The sequence below is a fragment of the Humulus lupulus genome, chromosome 1 (genome assembly GCF_963169125.1).
Source record: "Humulus lupulus chromosome 1, drHumLupu1.1, whole genome shotgun sequence".
NCBI lineage: Eukaryota > Viridiplantae > Streptophyta > Magnoliopsida > Rosales > Cannabaceae > Humulus > Humulus lupulus.
In genome coordinates, this window is record NC_084793.1 from 246,465,506 (window position 1) to 246,486,444 (window position 20,939).

The window sequence follows — 20,939 nt, forward strand, 5'->3', positions numbered from 1 at the left end:
GCCGGACCTCTGGGCCTTTTTGCTGCCGAAGCTCCAAGCCCGACTAAACAAAGAGGTACCTCCCTCGGAGACTGGAGAGGCCTCCGTCGTGGCGGAGCAGGGCGAGACCGCGACCTCCAAAGGGCCAACTGATGGGGCTTAGGACACTTCTCTTTGAGCATTTTGAACTATTTTATTTTGTCTTTGTAATTTTTTCATGAGGTGTTTCCACCTCGAGACGATTTTCCTTGCAATTTCAACTTATATATTTTTTCATGCCTTTGTTACGCTTCATCTCTTTATTTATATCCCGAGCTCTTTAAAGAAGAACCACGGTCAATACATTTTAGTTATCTTCTAAGTTTTATGACCTGGTTAAAATCAGGAACTTATTTTGAAAACTTAGTCCGCGTCAACTTTTATCCATATCCCGAGCTCTTTAAAGAAGAACCACGGTCAATAAATTTTAGTTAACTTCTAAGTTTTATGACCTGGTTAAAACCAGGAACTTATTTTGAAAACTTAGTCCGCGTCAACTTTTATCCATATCCCGAGCTCTTTAAAGAAGAACCACGGTCAATAAATTTTAGTTAACTTCTAAGTTTTATGACCTGGTTAAAACCAGGAACTTATTTTGAAAACTTAGTCCGCGTCAACTTTTATCCATATCCCGAGCTCTTTAAAGAAGAACCACGGTCAATAAATTTTAGTTAACTTCTAAGTTTTATGACCTGGTTAAAACCAGGAACTTATTTTGAAAACTTAGTCCGCGTCAACTTTTATCCATATCCCGAGCTCTTTAAAGAAGAACCACAGTCAATAAATTTTAGTTAACTTCTAAGTTTTATGACCTGGTTAAAACCAGGAACTTATTTTGAAAACTTAGTCCGCGTCAACTTTTATCCATATCCCGAGCTCTTTAAAGAAGAACCACAATCAATAAATTTTAGTTAACTTCTAAGTTTTATGACCTGGTTAAAACCAGGAACTTATTTTGAAAACTTAGTTCGCGTCAACTTTTATCCATATCCCGAGCTCTTTAAAGAAGAACCACAGTCAATAAATTTTAGTTAACTTCTAAGTTTTATGACCTGGTTAAAACCAGGATAGGACTTAGTTCGTGTTAACCCTTATCCATAGATAAGAATCAACATCCAAGTCGTTAAGGAGACCTGGTTATATCCAGGTACCATATGCCCCCCAAGTAACTGGGAAAGGGTCTTTCGTGGTTACTTTAAAATCACACATGCAAATAAAGAGAAACATTTGATTTTTATTTATACATAGAAAGTGGCCTTCCAGGCCTTACAAGTGGATCATTGATAGTATTTCTTTAGGTGGATGGCATTCCAAGTTCGCGGGATCGCCCCTCCATCAAGTCGAGCTAACTTATAAGTTCCCTCCTTGATGACTTCGATGACCTGGTATGGTCCTTCCCAGCTCGGTCCTAAAACCCCCTCTCTGGGATCTTTCCCGGCCAGGAAAACTCTTCTTAAGACCAGATCGCCGACGCTAAAGGCACGTTTTTTGACTTTAGTGTTGAAGTAGCGAGTGATCTTTTGTTGGTAATGAGCGAGTTGGAGTTGTGAATCTTCTCGCCTTTCATCGATAAGGTCTAGCGAATGACATAGGAGCTCATGGTTCCTATCTTGGTCGTAAGACTGGGCTCTATGCGACAGGACTTTAACTTCCACGGGGAGGACTGCTTCACTCCCAAAGGTTAGGGAGAAAGGAGTGTGACCTGTAGAAGTCCGATGCGAGGTCCGGTATGCCCACAGGACTTGGGGGAGCTGTTCTGGCCAGACCCCCTTTGCCTCATCCAGCCTTTTCTTGAGGCTTGCCTTTAGAGTTTTGTTGACAGCCTCGACCTGGCCATTCGCCTGAGGATAGGCCACGGATGAGAAGCTTTTCACGATCCCGTGCCTTTCGCAAAATTCGGTGAACAGGTCGCTGTCAAATTGAGTGCCGTTATCGGAGACGATCTTCTTAGGTAGGCCAAATCGACAGATGATGCTTTTAACCATGAAGTCTAGCACTTTTTTCGATGTTATTGTCGCCAACGGCTCTGCCTCGGCCCACTTGGTGAAGTAGTCAATGGCTACCACGGCGTAACAGACCCTGCCCTTTCCGGTGGGCAGGGCGCCTACTAAATCTATTCCCCAGACGGCAAATGGCCAAGGGGACGAAATCATTTTTAGCTCGACCGGAGGAGCTCGGGCAACCACAGCGAATCGCTGGCACTTGTCGCACCTTTTCACATACGAGATTGAGTCTTTGGACAGAGTCGGCCAATAATAACCTTGCCTGAGAACCTTTACGGCCAGGCTCTGCCCCCCAGTGTGGTCCCCGCAGAATCCTTCATGAACTTCCTGCAGGATGGCCTTCGCCTCACTTGGAAGAACGCACCGGAGGAGAGGTAGGGAATGCCCACGTCGGTATAACACTCCCTCGACTATAGTATATCTAGAAGCTTGATAAAGGACTCGCCGTGCGTCGTTACGCCCTTCGGGTAACTTGCCCTCGACGAGATACTCAAGAATGGGAGTCATCCATGTCGGCCTAATGTCAATCATTTCAATCTCTGCCCGATCTCCTTCTATACTTGGTCTTTCCAAGAATTCTACAGGCACCAACCCCAGGGTTTCCGTCTCCCCCGAGGTGGCGAGTTTGGCGAGAGCATCTGCGTTAGCATTCTGCTCCCGAGGTATCTGTTCGACCAACCCTCGCCCAAACGCAGACAGCTCGGACTTTACCTTTGCCAAATAGGCGGCCTTCTTGGGTCCCCGCGCCTGGTATTCGCCCAGAACCTGATTCACCACGAGCTGGGAATCGCTGAAGCACTGGACAGAGCTCGCCTTTAGCTCATTAGCTATCCTAAGTCCGGCCAACAAAGCCTCGTACTCTGCCTCGTTGTTAGACGCCTTGAACCCGAACCTTAGCGCCGAGTGGAATCTATGTCCCTCGGGGGATATCAGAATGATTCCGGCCCCGGAGCCGCTCTCGTTAGATGAACCATCAACGAAGATCTTCCACGATGAACGCGGGGGGGCGACCTGAGGTAATTCTTCCGATGGATTCTCCTGGAATCCCGTGCATTCCACCACGAAGTCGGCCAAGGCCTGACTTTTTATGGTAGTTTGGGGAGTATAGAAAATCTCGAATTGACTGAGTTCGACCGCCCACTTTAGCAAACTTCCCGATGCTTCAGGCTTTTGCAAAACCTGCCTTAAAGGCTGATCGGTCATGACGTGCACAGAATGGGACTGGAAATACGGCCTGAGCTTTCGTGAGGCTGTGATTAGGCAGAACGCCAGTTTTTCCATCACTGGGTATCTTGATTCAGCTCCGAGGAGTCTCTTGCTGATGTAGTAGACTGGTTTCTGACCTTGATCCTCTTCTCGTACCAGCACAGCACTAGCTGCGTCCTCAGTGACGGCCATGTAGAGGAAAAGAGGTTCTCCTGCCTTGGGTTTGGATAGCACAGGTGGTTCACCCAAATGCGCTTTCAGGTCGAGGAATGCGCTTTCGCATTCCACTGTCCACTCAAATTTCTTGTTTCCCCGGAGCAGGTTGTAGAAGGGCAGACACTTGTCGGTTGACTTGGAAATGAACCGGTTGAGCGCTGCCACCCTTCCTGTGAGGCCTTGGACATCTTTTTGCGACCTGGGGGAAGGAAGCTCGAGCAGTGACCTGATCTTGTTGGGGTTTGCCTCGATCCCTCGGGTATTTACTATGAAACCCAGGAATTTCCCCGATGCGACGCCGAAAGTGCATTTCTGAGGATTGAGCCTCATGCCATATTCTCGCAGTATGTTAAAACATTCTTCCAAGTCGGCAACGTGGTTGTCGGCAGTCTTTGACTTGACAAGCATGTCATCTACGTACACTTCCATGTTTTTTCCGATCTCGTCCGCGAACATTCTGTTTACTAGCCTTTGGTAGGTCGCTCCGGCATTCTTCAGGCCAAACGGCATGACCTTATAGCAATAGACGTTAGTCGGGGTCATGAAGCTGGTATGCTCCTGGTCTGCCGGATTCATCGCGATCTGATTGTAGCCTGAGTACGCGTCCATGAAGGACATTAGCTCGTGCCCCGCCGTGGCATTCACCAGCTGATCGATCCTCGGCAATGGAAAGCAATCCTTGGGGCAGGCTTTATTCAGTTCGGAGAAGTCAATACAGGTCCGCCACTTCCCGTTTGGCTTCGGAACTAACACGGGATTGGCAACCCAAATGGGAAATTTGGCTTCGCGGATGAAGCCACACTTTTTGAGCCGGGCTACTTCTTCTTCAAGGGCTTCGGCTCAGGTCGTCCCTAAACGCCTCTGCTTTTGAGACTTGGCAGGGACGCTTTTATCTAGGTGGAGCGTGTGCATGATAACACTCGGACTGATCCCTATCATGTCTTCGTGCGACCATGCGAATACGTCTAGGTTTCTCTGCAGAAACGTAGTCAGCTCCTCTTTTCTTTTGTCACAGAGGTTCTTTCCGAGCATAACCGTTCGTGATGGGTTTTGTTTATCAATATTCACCTCCTCGAGCTCCTCAATAGCCTGGAGCTCGGACCTGTCCTCGCCTATCCGGGGGTCAACGTCCTCACTTATGGCGAGCTTTTCTTCTCTGGGAACCTGAGGTTTTTCAATCTCAGGGGCCGCCTTGGGTCCCTGGGATTCCTCTTGGCCCTGAATGGCCATTGTTAGCTGCCCGGGTTTAGATTTTCCCTTCATAGAAATGCTGTAGCACTCCCTGGCAGCGAGCTGATCGCCCTTGATAGTACAGACCCCTGTTGAAGTAGGGAACTTCATGGCGAGGTGCCGGATGGAAGTAATAGCCTTGAAAGCTATGAGCGTAGGTCGGCCCAAGATGGCATTGTAGGCAGCGGAGCAGTCAATGACCACGAACTCGAGTAGTCTGGACACAGTTCGAGATTCTTCTCCTAGGGTGATCACCAGCTCGATCGTCCCTATCGCTGCTGATCCTTCTCCCGAAAAGCCATACAGCATCACCGAGGTCGCTTTTAGCTCAGCGACGGTCAGGCCCATCTTTTCTAAGGTGGATCGGAATAGGAGGTTCACCGAGCTCCCATTGTCCACCAACACTCTCCTTACTTTCCGGTTAGCGAGCTGGACTGCTACAACCAAAGGATCGTTATGAGGGAATTGGACATGGCCTGCATCTTCTTCCGTGAAAGTTATCGGCTGTTTCTCTAATCGTTGATGTTTCGACTGACGCTGCTCCGGGGCGAACTCCGCTCCGTTGTGAGCTTTTAATTCATTCACATACCTCTTCTGGGCGCCTCTACTCGTGCCAGCCATGTGTGGCCCTCTAGAAATGGTGGATATCTCTCCCTCGACCACGGGGGGAAGGACGTCCTGATCTACCCGAGGCCCGGGCTGGATGGCCGGGACCTCTGGAACGGGTCGACTTGCCGGGACCCGGTTCCGCGAGTACTGCGCCAAGGGGCCTGCTCGGATGAGAGTCTCGATTTCATCTTTGAGATGCCTGCAGTCGTCGGTGTTGTGCCCGACGTCGTTATGAAAACGGCAGAATTTGGAAGCGTCTCTCTTTCCCTTGTGGTGTTTCAATGGCTCCGGCCTCTTCCAGGGGACCCGAGTAGCGTTGGCCAGGAAAATATTTTCCCTGGACTGGGTGAGCTCGGTATAAGTTGTGAACACGGGCTTGAATTTATCCACAGACTTATTCTTCTTCTGGCCGTGTTGGCTATTTTCACCATGCCCTTTTCTTTTGCCACCACCGGGCTGGTTATTCTGCGCGACGTCGGGAGTCGCCACTATGATCTCCGTCCCCGTCCCAGCGGGCTTCTCAGGGACCTGGCTGGTCCCTGCGGCTGAAGCTTCAGCATCTTCTAAGTTTATCCACTCTTGGGCTCTGTTAAGGAATTCGCTAACCAAGCTGACTCCCCTCCTTTGAATATCTTTCCACAGGTCTCCGCCGACCAGGATTCTGGTCCTCATGGCCATGAGCTTGGAGCTATCGTCAGGGTCCCTTGCTCGAGCAGCGACATTTGCAAATCTACTCAAGTAGGCTTTCAGCGTCTCACCGGGCTGCTGCCTCACGTTAGCTAGGGAATTGGCCTGGACTCGGGCGGCCTGAGAGGCACGGAATGCCCTCTTGAAGTCAGCCGAAAAGGTCTTCCAGGAGCTGATTGACTGCCTTTTACTCTGCTTGAACCATTGCCTGGCAGGCCCAGTCAGTGTGGAAGGAAAAATTAAGCAACGCAGCTCCGGGCCGATGTTATGGGCCATCATTAGGGTGTTGAACATCCCTAAATGGTCAGACGGGTCTCTGTCCCCGTTGAACTTTGACAAGTGGGGCATACGAAAGCCAGAAGGGTATGCCGTTGCCGCTATATTGGGGGCGAAGAGTTCCATCTCGTCCCCTGAATCATATTCGTCTTTTTCTTTTTCCGATAGGAGCTTCTTCATCAGTTCCTCCATTTGAGTTAGGCGCTCTAGGGTTTTGTCCTGAGATCCTGGGTTATTCTGGTGCTGTTCAACAGCTCCGGACCCGTTGTACATATTAGGTGGGTTGTTGCCCCTCCTATCTTGAGACAGGTTATTTGGGACATTCCCTCCGTTACGTACTTCGGATCGGGCTCCCACTAAGCGGGCCTGGCTACCATCCCTAACTCGATCTTCTCTGTGAGAATTGAGGCGGTCTCGAAGGTCGCCCCCCTGAGTAGTCTGGTGACTCTGTACCGAACTTAGTTGTTGACGCAGGTCTCCTCCCGAGAGATTACTCCGTCGACTACCGGTCCAGTGACTGCTGCTGGACAGGCTCGGGGTGCGTCTTTGGCGGCTACGACCTGATCCTTCCCCTGGCACCCTGCTGCGCCGGGAAAACCCAGCTGACGGCGGGTCTCCCCTACTACCCCCGTAGGCCGGGATGTCCCGGACTGGCTGAGGAGACGGATGTCTGATTGGAGAAGGAGGATGCCTGACTGGGGAAGCGATCCTAGTTCCATCTGGACGAATCAAATTTGGTGGGGGCCTCTCGGCCCTGCCAGCTTGCTGATCTCGTTCTGGGCGAGCTGGATGAGGTGCATGACGGTCTTCGGGGACGGGCTGTCGTCGCTGGCCCTCCCCGGCTCTTCTTCGGGAATTTCCTCGATCTCTCCTGGGCGTCCTCGAGGAAGGCTGAGAGCTAGGAGTTGACGTCCTAACCGAACGGCTGTATTGCTGCTGTCCGGTTCTAGGCACTTCCCTGAAGTTTGCCTCCTGATGGTGTGATGAAGGGGTGGAGTTGGCTGCAGGGAGCCTATCCGAACGGCTATGCCTGGATCGATTACCTCGGCGAGACTTAGGAGCCTCACCTTGCCTCTCTCCAACGTTAACGTTGGTTGCGAGAGGGGGTAGTCGGTCCAAATATCCCGGATTTGCTGACCAGCGGCTGCTAACTGGCTCCTCAGCTGAGCATTCTCCATCTCCACCGCAGTATAATAACATGGGTTCGGATTAGGCGGCCGGGGCGCTGAACTACCCGTGTCGTCTTGGCTTGCCGGCTGCTTTCCTGGTCTCTGCTGGACTTCAGGAATTTGCTCATCAGGAATGGCAACATGGTGGGCCTCCTGCCCATCCTGCTGTTCGGCCTCGTTGCCATGTCTGGATCGGGTAGTCACCATAGTTGGATGTTGGTGGTAGTACTAATCGAACTTGCTCTCAATGAAAGCACCAAACTGTTGACGCGGTTCTTCGCCAACAGGTAATTAAGAGAAGAGAAAAGGATTAGTACTGAAAGTAGAACCGTCACAGATATGAAATCTTATAGGATGAACTAGGTGACTCGAGACACTTTTTTTAAGTGGTTCGAAGGTTAAAATCCTCCTACTCCACTAGTCAATATTATTGATATCTTCTGGGTATTTGGTTTACACAATATATAGTTCTTCAAAGACTATTTTTTCCAACCCCTATCAACTCCCACGGTCTCCATATTTATAGGAGAAGGCACCTGGAAGTTGGTAGGGAGGTCATCCCGTGACCTTACCATTTGTCATATCAACTCTGTGACACTCATGATTAATTCCTAAACCTGACACATAAGTGTGGTCTAATCAGCATGGAAGGAGAGAATGGGCCGCACGGCCCAATCCAGCTGTGGGTGTCTGATACGCACGTTCTTGCTGCGTATCCGAGAAGTCAGGGGGATATCGCACACGTGATGTCAGATATATGCACGTTTATCTTGCGTGTGTTGACTTCGTAGAGGGTCAGATCTTCGTGGGCAGTCCGTGCCATGAGAAGCTCGTAATACGAGCTTCTCCCCTGATATGACCTTCGGCCTTCTGATTCTGGGCAATTTCGGCGAGCTAATATCCTCGGTCTGTGGCGCCTCGGACTAAACTTGACTAATCCGAGGCACGACCTTCTAATCAGCCCGTGGGAAAACCAGGGCGTACAGAGGGAATGGTAGGCATGAGGTGGCACTCATGCATGGAAGTAGCAATTTTTACTTTCTAGATAGTTAGAACCAATCAAATAACAAGACTTTTCATTTTCCCTATTTCCCTCCCCAAAACTGAGACAAAGCCCCCCACCTTCCCTCTTCATTTTTCATTTTTCAACTCTGAAAAATCAGAGCCTCATTCTCTCCCACTCCCACTCCCACTCCCACTCATTTCGTCCCTCTCTCTTTCTCTCTCAAGGAGATACTCCATTGAAGCTAGTGTTCAACCTTAAGCAAACCGAGTTCAAGGTAAGTGAAATCATCTCTTGTGATTCATTCTTCTCCTTCTTATTCAAACCCGAAACCCTATCGTTCCTTGTGCATGCATGTGATATAAAAGACATGCATGACCTTGTTCTTATGTTCTAGGGTTCAAGAGAAGCCTTACTAGTCAGATCTCCAAGTTGAGCACCATTGGGATCAAATAAAGCAAGGTAAGAGGTTTTTGTGAGCTTTCATGTTCTTGTCCCTCATCTAAGTTTCTTTCTACCCTAATCCTTTTCTTAAAATATGCATGTGGGACTTGGGACTCGGTTTAGAGGGTTTAGAGCACCAAAGGAAGGCTTTGAAGAGCTAAGGAACACATCTCCAAGCTAGGGCTTCGAAAGGTAGAATTTGTGGTTAAGTTCTTTATGTTTTGTGGTGATTCTAGTAGATCTGGTTGTATAGGGTATTTCAATAGTTTTTGAGATTATTTGATGCTTAAGGTTGAGATTAGTGTGAGGTATGATGATTTTCATGCATGCATGTGACTAGGGTTATGCTAGAAGTGCTTATTGACGATAGGTTCTGTAAAATGCATGCTGCTAAAATTTCGTGGTCTGGCTTCCAACGGGTCAAATCACATCCTACTGCCTCTAATTATGAAAAATAATTGTATAGTTGCATAGTTTGTTGAGAGTGTTTGATGATAGGCTTTGGAAAATCATGAAAAGATATTTACAAACCCAAGTTATGCACGTTTTGGCATTTTGATGTAAATCTGGAACATTTCTTGGCAGCATGCATTGCCCAAATTGTTTTGACTTTTGAACAGGTTTTGCTAATAAAAAAGCTATGAATTTTTGTAAGGTGTTAGTTTAAACATGTATAAGGGTCACTGTGAAATTGTAAAAGAAAATATGCTAAGGTATAAGAGATGATTTTTCAAAGTTTGCCCTAGAATCTAGAAACAAAACTTCTGGGCAGCAAGCACTATTTAGATGACTTTAAACATTTGGTTGAGTTTTATTATTCCAAAATTTATGAAATTTTGTAGGAAGCTAACTTAGAAATGTATAAAAATCTCTAAAAAATTTAAGAAAAAACTGGGCTACAGTGTAAGGGAAATAAATTTTCAAAATTACCATAAAAATTGGGAAAAACTTCTAGGTAGCAGGCACTGCCCAGATTGCTTTATAAATTCGAATGGGTTTTACCATCCCAAAAATTATAAAATTTTGAAGAAAATTAGTTAAGAATGTTTACAAGGACTCCTGTAAAATATAAAAGAAAAATGTGCTACGGTTTAAGAGAAATAATTTTTCCAAGTTTCCCTAAAAAACTGAAAGGTAGCAATTTCGAACCTTAACGTAAAGTTAATTTGACCATTTTATAAGTTAAGGGTCCAATTGCCCTTCTTTAAAAAAAAAAACATAATGAGAGATCCTAGGTTTTGGGTAAGAATTGGTAAGAATAGGAGTTTGGATTTTGTAGAACCTTTAAGAGAGCGATATGACATTGTTAGATATTATTTGAAACAGATCACTAAGCGGTATTTTGGTAAATGATAGAAAACGGTAAATTTTCATAAGAGGACGACAAGTGGGTATTTTCTAAAGATACAAGTTGAGCATAACTCATTTTTCCTAAAACCAAAATACGAGTTATCCAATAAGTGAGTCCTTCATTTAAAGAATATTCAAATGCATGGCACGATGAACATGTTGCGGTGAGACCAATTTTCCTATGATACCGTTAAGACTGAAACGAAATCCGACACTATAGTATAGAGTCCCTAAGAATTTATTTCATGTAGTTATCGTGGAATATTAATTATAAGAATATACCATTGTTTAATCCGAGTCACTGTGTGGTTCCACTACAGTGTAATCTGTAATGACCCGACTATTTCTAAGACTAACATAGCTACTATTTTGGAATAAATACATAAGAAATAACATAACTTTATTTAAAACCCGAAATAGTATACGAGATACAAAATAATATATGGGATCCCATTGTTATAAAACATAACTTTTAAATTAATTGTTTAAATACTAAGTGTGGAAATACAAAAGAAACATAATTCAAAAGACTTAAAAATAATGTCAACCTCGATCATCACGCAGTCCATTCAATCCATTCATTCCTCAACACACATGCCAAGATGCCACGAATCTTTCCGCCTTCCGTATTCATTTTCCTACTTCAAGTTAAAAATAAAGGAATGAGCCTAATGCCCAGCGAAGAAAATCTACTAACATATAGATCATAAACATAAGACTATATCATAAACATATACTATATAACATATGACTATAAATAAATGTATATCGTATAGGACTACAATATTAATGGCCATTAACTCATTAACATGGTATGTGATAAAACCATCTAGGTCCTCTGTCTACTAATCGAGGTAGGTTAGATCACACTATATTATATGATAATCCATCTAGGTCCTCTGTCTACTAATCAAGGTAGGGAAAATCATAACTCTAAATCATGAAAATGATAAAATTCTTGGGGCTTGTTATCTAAGCAAGTCATATGCCCAAGCGACTACAACATAAATTCTTGGGGCTTGCTATCTAAGCAAGTCATATTCCCAAGGACGACAAAACATATTTATGCATATCATAGCATAAAACATATTATAACATAAACATATATACACATATAATCTAACCTATTTTCCTTACCAAAAACCGGGATATGGAGACAAGAATGGGATTTGGAACACTCCTAAAACCAATAGTAAAACCATTAGTTTCTAAAGAAAGGAGATGAAAAAGAGAACTAAACCATTCAAGAAGAAACTTACCGAAAAGAACCTTAAGTTTCAAGAAACTTAAACACCTAACCAAGAATCATAAACAAGAGTTAGGATCTGAAAGAAAATAGAAAAAAACTAAAGAACTATGAAAACTGAACTTAAGGATAAGAATACCTTGGTTGAACTAGAACCCAATCTACACCTCAATATCGAAATAACACTCTATCTTACTTCCCAAGTGTTTAGAAAAGCTTAGATTGGAAAAGCTTTTTAAACCAAAACCCAAGTGTTTCTCTCTATAGTAATCTTAGTAGCTTTGAGGCTCTGAACAAATGCTAGAAGAATGAAGAAAATGGCTGAGTACTAGATCCTATTTATAGAGTTCAAGGAGTGAAACTAACCACTTTTAATTTGAATAAATAAATGATTATAAAATAAAAAAGATTTGAATTTTCGTTCAATAGATGCCCATAACTCGGTCAAAATCATTCAAAGGCAGGTCCAAGTGGTTAAGGTTATTTTTAAATTTAAAACCACAAACTTTTTAAAAAATAAGTGTCAAGGGTGATATATCGCCTAGACCATTTTCCCGAGCCTTGTTCGTTCGTTCGTGCGAAGTCGACGTGTTTTTAGTATCTTCCATAGGCGATATATCGTCCCCTATAGCTGTGATATATCGGCATACGTTGATATATCAAACACGTATTTGCACTTTTTCAGCATATTTTGAATTGATTAAACAACTTTGACGGAATCAAAACGTTATCCTAACAGCTGCTGGAAGGTTCTAGAGCTTCTAGATCTTTCTTTTATTTAAAATATTCATCAATTAAATCCTTAATAAACATGATTATGACAAGTGTCACATTCTTAATAATTCTATCTAAACCTTAGGTTATAATAAATAATATTTCTAGGACCAACAATATTAATCAAACCTTATGTTATAATTAATATTTCTAAACTATAGGATAAACCTATAAAATCCATAATTGTTGCTATGAGTTTCCAACTAAGTCCCGTCTTGAACAAAAATCCACGGAAACTAACATACTACAAACTAATACTAATTACTACTACTACAACTACTATCTAGCTAAGAAAAAAAAATTGTAGGACACTACAATTCTCCCCTACTTAAAAGAATTTCGTCCCCGAAATTTACTTACCAAACAATTTCGGATACCATGCTAGGATGTCTTCCTCCAACTCCCACGTTGCCTCCCGTTCTGAAGCATTACTCCATAGGACCTTGACTATCAGAATACTCTTAGACCATAATTCCTTCATCCCTCTATTTAGGATGCTAACCAGTTGTTCCTCGTAACTCAAGTCTTTCTGGAGTGCTATCGTATCGTACTTGAGGACGTGAGATGGGTCTGACACATATCTACGCAGCATCGAGATGTGAAATACATTGTGGCTATCTACTAGAGATGGCGGTAGGGCTAATCTATATGCAACTGTTCCCACCTTGTCCAATATCTCAAATGGACATATAAAATGGGGATTAAGCTTGCCTTTCTTCCCAAACTGCTTCACACCTTTCATAGGAGATATCTTTAAGAAGACTTGATCTTCGAATTTGAATTCCACATCACGCTGCTTGGAAACCGCATAACTTTTCTGTCGGCTCTGAGTAGCGAGCATACTATTTCTAATTAGCACTACTGCATCCTGAGCCTCTCTAACAACTTCATGTCCAAGAAGTTGTCTTTCTCCGACCTCATCCCAATGTAACGACGATTGACACCTCCTTCCATAAAGTAACTCATAGGGTGCCATCCCGATCATTGACTGGTAGCTATTGTTGTAGGAGAACTCTATCAGTGTCAAATACTTACTCCATGATCATCCAAAGTCAAGTACAAAAGCGTGCAACATATCCTCTAAAATCTATATGGTACACTCAGACTGACCATCGGTCTGAGGATGAAATGTCGTGCTAAGACTTAACTTGGTACCCATAGCTTGCTGCAAGCTTCCCCAAAAATTTGATGTAAACACCAATCCTCCATCATATACTATGGTTTTAGGGATTCCATGCAGTCGTACTATTTCTTAAACATAAATGTCTGCATACTGGTCGGCAGTGTACGTAGTTTTGATAGGCAGGAAGTGAGCTGACTTGGTTAGTCTATCTACTACTACCCAAGTTGAGTCGTGCTGCTTATTTGTTCGTGGTATTTCTGTCACAAAGTCCATGGATATGTCTTCCCACTTCCATTCTGGGATACTAAGCGATTGCAATAAGCCTGCTGGCCGCTGATGTTCTGCTTTCACTTGTTGGCATACTAAGCATTTAGACACATATTATGCTACGTCTTTCTTCATTCTTGATCACCAATACAATGCCTTAAGGTCGTGAGTTATTTTGGTCGACCCTGGGTGAACTGAGTATGGAGTATTGTGTGCCTCTTCTAAAATCTTCATCTTAATTCCATAGTCATGTGACTTGAAACCCAATATTTACAACAATTCCTGAAGTTCTTCTAGCAGCATACTGTTGGAAATGTGCCCTGAAAGCATATGTAGTAGACATTGTTTTTTGAAATAAATAAATAAATTGAATTTGTTATGCATATATTTTATGGACTATATTATTCTATGATAATATTATGTAAATATCAGGAAAATTCCTAAGTTCAAGTATGTAATCTCAAACACGTATTAGTACGAGAGGATTGTGTTTGAGATAAATGAACTTGAATAGTTCGCAGTAAAATAAAGTTATGGAACCTTTAGATTAATTACTGCAAGTACGGTCCACTAGTATTATGAATACATGTGATCTAGATCCGGATCACTAGTGTGGAAGGAAACTTTAGTGGAGGTGCTTTATATATTAGAGAATATATAGAACTGGACCAGATATGTTTATTAATACTTAGTTAAATACCGTTTCGAAGTATTAATTAAATATATCAACTGATGATCATATACAAATAGATCTTAATCCTGAAGTTACTATGAACTCCTGTTTATGTTATATGAGTTCTTTGATTCACTTGTTAGGGTCTGTCAGAATGATCAGGCTAAAAACTTTTGTTTTGGGAACTCATTAATATAGATGGCTGGGGACATAGTATACAGATATGGAATCTATACCTTCTCGCAAGAGATTGAATGATGGTTCTCTTAAGGGTTGACTTTTGGGACTGAAAGGTTATTGAGCTCAAATTCATAATTTAGTTATGAATTAACCTTCACTAGTAGAGTCAATGGTACTTAAGGAAACAAGAGATAATTAAAAGGGTAAAACGGTAATTTTATTCCCGATTAATTATGAACCATTATTAGAGGGTCAAGTTGTATGCAATGATTATATCAATGGACGCTTTATGATTATAAAGTACTCAGTAAATGAAATGTCTATAATTACAAGAGTGCAGTCTCATATTTATAGTGGAATAATCATGAGATTAATAAATTAAGATTATTTAATTAAAGAGTTTAATTAATAATCTCAAATTTATTGGAGCTTGGAATTATAGGTCCATAGGTCCCCATAGCGGCTCTATCAACACTGTTCAAGGTAAGAGTTGATATGAAGGGAAAATAGTTTAAAGACATATTTAGGAAGAAATTTGTTCTTCAAGCCAAATATGCAATTATATGATAATAGTGATTAATTAATTAATTACAAATTAGTTGTAGTTAACAAAATTAATTAATATTTAATTATTATATATAATTTTCGAAATTATATTAAATAATTAAATTAAATTTCGAAATTTAATTAAATAATTAATTAATTGTAATTTTCGAAATTATGATTAATTAAATATTTATTTTCGAAAATTTTGGGTTTAATTAATTAATAGAATTAATTAAATATCTTTATTTGAGTGGGAGAAAGTAATCTGATAAGTTCAAATTGGATTTGAATTTAAAATATTGATATTTATTCAAATAATTAATTATATTTGATAATTAATTAAAAAGATAATTAATTTGAATTCAAATTTGAATTAGTTATCAGGTTGTTAGATCTTATCTGACAAAGTAATTTGAATAAATAATTAAATAAAATTTGAAAAACAAATATCCCTAGAAATTAGGAAGCTACACGTTCACACACAGTCCAGGACTGTGTGTGGCGTGTAGCACCAGTGTTTTTCAGGGATGGGATTTTCAATTTTATTTATTTAATTAATTAATTATTGGATAATTCGAAAATCGTTTTCTTGGATTTTTTCATTAATGGAATAATTAATTAATTAAAATTAAATTGTAAAATGGTTACAGTTTTAATTTGTAAATTTTGAATTTTTTCTGATAAGTATGACTGATCAGAAAATTATTAAGATAAGACAACTAAGAACATTCGCTATGTGAAAAACAGAACAATAGTTTTCTCTCTCCCTGAAAATAAAGAACCAATTCGCAGGCCTATTCTCTTGATCTCATGAGTTGAGTACATCAAGAAGAATCACAAATAAACTATCCTTCATTCTCTAAGTGCCCACACATTTCTTGAGGTGTAGAGAACGCTTTGGAAGATCTTGGTGTGAGTACGTGGGAGCGACTTGGATAGGAAGATCGTTCTATATACGAAAAGATAGCAAGGACACTTGATAGGCTTCAAGAGGTATGATTTCTATTAATATCTTGTTTATGATTAATGTATGTATATTAATGGATCCGCATATTTAAAGGTAGTTTAAATATGTTACAAAATTTTTGTTGTACACTGGGCCAACCACACCACCTTTTGGCTGCGTATTAGGAAACTCGTTCCTAACACATACAAAACTAAAGTTGCCTACATTTTCAAAAACAGAAAATGGATAAGATCTTACAAATAAAAAACATCTATCAAAGAATCAATCGAACATTTTAAGCCAAAAGCAAAAGGTCCAAATTACTCATAAATAAGCATAAGTACATAAAGCATCTCAGCTTATAGTGTTAATAAGTAAATTTGGTGCATGTTCAGGATTGTCAACCACTCAAGTCACAGAAGCTTGCTTTACAAAAGGAAAATGAAGAATGAAAATTGGATCAAGGCCTCGAAATCTATATCCGATGGTAAATGTCATTTTTGCATGAAACAAACTAATCTTAATTCTTTACCAAAGAGGGGTAGCTCAAATGATAAGGCATATGGCTTGCTATATCACTAGGTGTGAGGTTTAAGTTTCTCTTGGATACCTACATAGCAATTGTTAGCGGAATCCTAGTTTTAAAAAAATAAAAAATTACTCTTATTTCTTTTAGTATTAAATATTTTAGAATATTAAACAGCAGCGGCAAGTTAAGGCTTAGCGAAATTTACCTGATTAATTGCGCAAACAGCAGGAACATTCATGTTAAATAGTGCTGTATATATAGCTTCCTTGAGTTGTCGTCTTGATGCTTTTGCAGATTCAGTATCTGCAATAAAAAGACAGAAACCACATCATAAGGACAGAAAGTGTCTCAAACAGGAAAAACACACAATTCTCAAGTGTCTCACTAAGGAATTACACGACCAAACTTCAAAAAAATTGAACTATCTAAATTACAGAAAAGGCAATGAATATATAGAAGCTGACCATCATAATGCAATATTGGTATAGACACAACCACTGGCTGTGATGGTGTTCTTACCTGCATCCTGTAAAAGACATATCAAATATACATATGTGAGTAAAGAAGCTCATTTCATGAAAGCCAAAGCAAAGAAAAAGAGAGGAGCTACCTGCTATAAATAGTGGAAAAAAACTGTCTAAGTCTGGTAAACATTGGAGACTCAATGTTACCAAATTCCTGCATATGAGAAAGTGACAATTGGGATTACACACAGTTGTGGTTAATGAATGAATGAATGATGAAACTTTGAAGCTGGTAGTTAAAAGGTGACCAAGAAAGTAGCAGAGCGCACAGATGGAGCAGCATACTTGCTCCAACCGTATTTGCAATAGCTAGAGCCACTTGGTCAAAGGACAGAGAAGAACATAATAATAGAAAACAAGAAATGGGTATTGACTAGTGTTCCTTCCTATATAATAACACCACAAGGAGCATATAGTTAAATTTTAATTGCCTGGTTATTATTTATGTATACATTTGTTGGCATTATGTGGTCATTAATATTATTGATTAGTTGTAGATATCAGACTTAAAGGAAACCAAGAACCCGTGCACACGTGCCTTACACTAGAATATCATGTATACATTTATGAGGTGCATGTACCAACACAGATTTAATACATACTTTAAGCATAAACCTTCCCCTGTTTTAGCAAAAGACTGAATTGTTCGATCACATCTTAATATTTTATTAGGATCTGGAAATGAAAAGAGACCATTTTTCATCTAGACCAGATTTAAAAAGGTCAAACAAGAAAAACCTAATTTAAGAATACCATCACATGATCAGTCATTATATAGCAAAGCAAGTACGACACGCTACTAAATTCTGAGACCACCTGATTCATTTACAAGAGTGCAATTTTCTTTTTCCATTCAAGTAAGACTGTATTCTATCATATACAAGATTTACAACACCAAAGAAAAATGTGAACAAAGTAAAAAAAAAACATAAAAGAAGTTAATTAAGCAAAAGAAACATGAAAACAGTAAAGGTGCCTAATTTGTGTACCTGAGAATGAGTGAAACAGCTGGTGGGTTTGAGGTATTTCTCATAACAGAAGAGGCTCCTCCATTGATAGAGCAAAGGAAAACTTGGTACAAAGAGAGGGCTGACCTGCAAGAGCAAGCTACGGGACCTGCAAGACTGCAAGTTCAAATGACTCGATCTCTACATCTTTTTTATCTCTTGACTTATAATCTTCATAGCTGTTTCTCTTGAACATTGAACATAACAATATCTAAAATTGCATATCAATCTAGTTTCTATCAAAGATGGGTTTTTTATCATATCAATCTACAACATTCAGCCAACAATTTGTATTATCAGGGATGAGAGAAACGAACCTGAGATAGTGGGCGTGAGGCAGAGAAGCTCCACTCTGGAGCGTGACTTCGTGAGGCGGAGAAAGAGCTCCACTCTGGAGTGAGTCTTCGTGAGGCAGAGATGAGTTGAGGGCGGAGAGACTTTGTGAGGGCGGTGAGGGCGGAGAGACTTCGTGAGGGCAGAGAGGGCGGAGTGAGTCTTTGTGAGTGAGAGATGGAGGCTAAGAGAAAGGGTAACTTAGAGAAAGGCTGAGAGAAAGGGAATTTGGTAGAAATTCATTTTGGCGCCTGAGTTTTAGTCATATGGCGCCAAAATATGTCTTATTCAGATCCGTGTGTTTTTAATCTCCCACTATTCAGATCCGTGTGTTTTTAATCCCCCACTTAATAATAGCACTTCTAAATATATGTTATTCTTTAATGTAATATATACTAAATATTGTTGTAGTGCTTGCCTTCTTTGACTGCAGCTATGTGAGATACTAACGTGTCATCATGCCCTTGTCCGATCTGTATATCTTCTAACAGACTTGACTGGATGGATACGTTGCCAGTTTACCAATGACTACTTTTATTCTGACATTGATCAGCTCTTGCTGAAGCAGCTTTTCTATTTCGGATATTGCTGCTAGATTCCTGTAACTCTTCCTACTTAGTGCATCAACAACTATGTTTGCTTTTCCCGGGTGGTATATGATTTCGCAGTCATAATCCTTTACTAGTTCTAACCACCTGTGCTGCCTCATGTTGAGCTCCTTTTGTGTGAAGAAATACTTTAAGCTCTTGTGGTTCGTATAAATCTCACACCGTTCTCCATAAAGATAGTGGCACCATATTTTCAATGCGAAGACCACCGCTGCCAACTCCATATCGCGCGTTGGATAGCGTTTCTCGTATACCTTCAGCTACCTTGAGGCATAGGCTATCACTTTGTCATTTTGCATCAACACACACCCCAAACCTTGCTTCGACACATCACAGTAGACTACAAACTCATCGTTGGGTGTTGGTACACAAAGTACTGGTGTTGAGCATAGCTTATCCTTGAGAAACTGGAAGCTCTCTTCATATCTATTCGTCCAGTTGAAATTTTCCTGTTTCCGGGTCAGGTTGGTAAATGGAGTGGCTATCTTAGAAAAGCCTTCTACAAATCTCTGATAATAGCCTACTAACCCGAGAAAACTTCTAACCTCTGACGCATTCTTAGGTCTTGGCCAATCCTTCACAGCCTCTACCTTAGCTGGGTCTACAACAACTCCGTCCTTGGATACTATGTGGCCGAGGAATGATAATTGTGAAAGCCAAAATTTGCACTTCTTGAACTTGGTGTAAAGTTGATGCTCCTTCAATTGCAACATGGTCATTCTTAAATATTCCCCATGCTTGACTTCGTCCTTGGAGTACACTAAAATATCGTCGATGAACACTACGACAAATTTGTCCAAGTAATCCTTGAAGACCCGATTCATTAAATCTATAAATGTGGCTAAAGCGTTGGTAAGACCAAAAGACATAACTAAAAACTCGTAATGTCCATATCGAGTTCTAAAGGTTGTCTTAGGAATATCCTCTTCCCGCACCTTGAGCTGGTGATACCCGGACCGTAGATAAATCTTTGAAAACACGGTTTCTCCTTGGAGTTGATCAAACAAGTCGTCGATCCAGGGTAGCGGGTACTTATTCTTAATTGTCACCTTATTCAGCTCGCGGTAATCTATACACATCCGCATGCTTTCGTCCTTCTTCTTCACAAATAGAACGGGGCTCCTGTAACGCCCTGGATAGCCAAGACCGTTACATTGTGTGTTTACAAAAGTGCTAGACTTGCTAATCAAGTCGTTAAGTTGAAAACGTGTTATTGAAACTATTGTGGAACTAGGGTTAAAAGATTTTGGTCTTAAAAGCAGCATTTCTTATAAATAAAACATTCTCTGTTTACACGGGATCTAGAAATCAATAGAATTAAAACCATTTACAAAAGATTCAAGATTTAATTACAGTATTAGTCATACTAAGGTAAAATAGACAGTTAAGCAATCCCTGTCCTGATCCACTCCTCGGCCATGGCGACCGAACAGCTGACTATGTACATTCTGCCCCGCAGCCCTCCACCTCAAGGTTGGTCCAACTTGCCTTTGCCTTTACCTGCACCACGTAGCACCCGTGAGCCAAGGCCCAGCAAGAAAACACAATAACAGAGCATAAGCAATCAACAGACAATCCAATATCTCATATCACATAGGCATGTTCTCAATCATATAAGCATTCATGATGATCAAGTATTCAGCATACTAAACATATCAACTCATATCAATCACCAATTTACAAATGATAACTAGGGTGAGCTCCCTTAGGCCGCACCCTCTATTTATCCCACTGACTCCGGCCCGCTTAAACCGAGCTCAGTGAATATAAAGCTGTCCTTGGCTACCAGTGGCCAAGCCACGCCCTGTGTGCAAATATTGTATACGGCACCCTTAGGCCGTTTATCACATGTCCCATGGCATAATACCATCTATGATATTATACAGATATCAAGAGCACTTAGTCCCATCACAAACATATACCGGGTGCAGTTTTCTTACCTTTAAATTTGCTAGCTTTGTTCACTTTGATC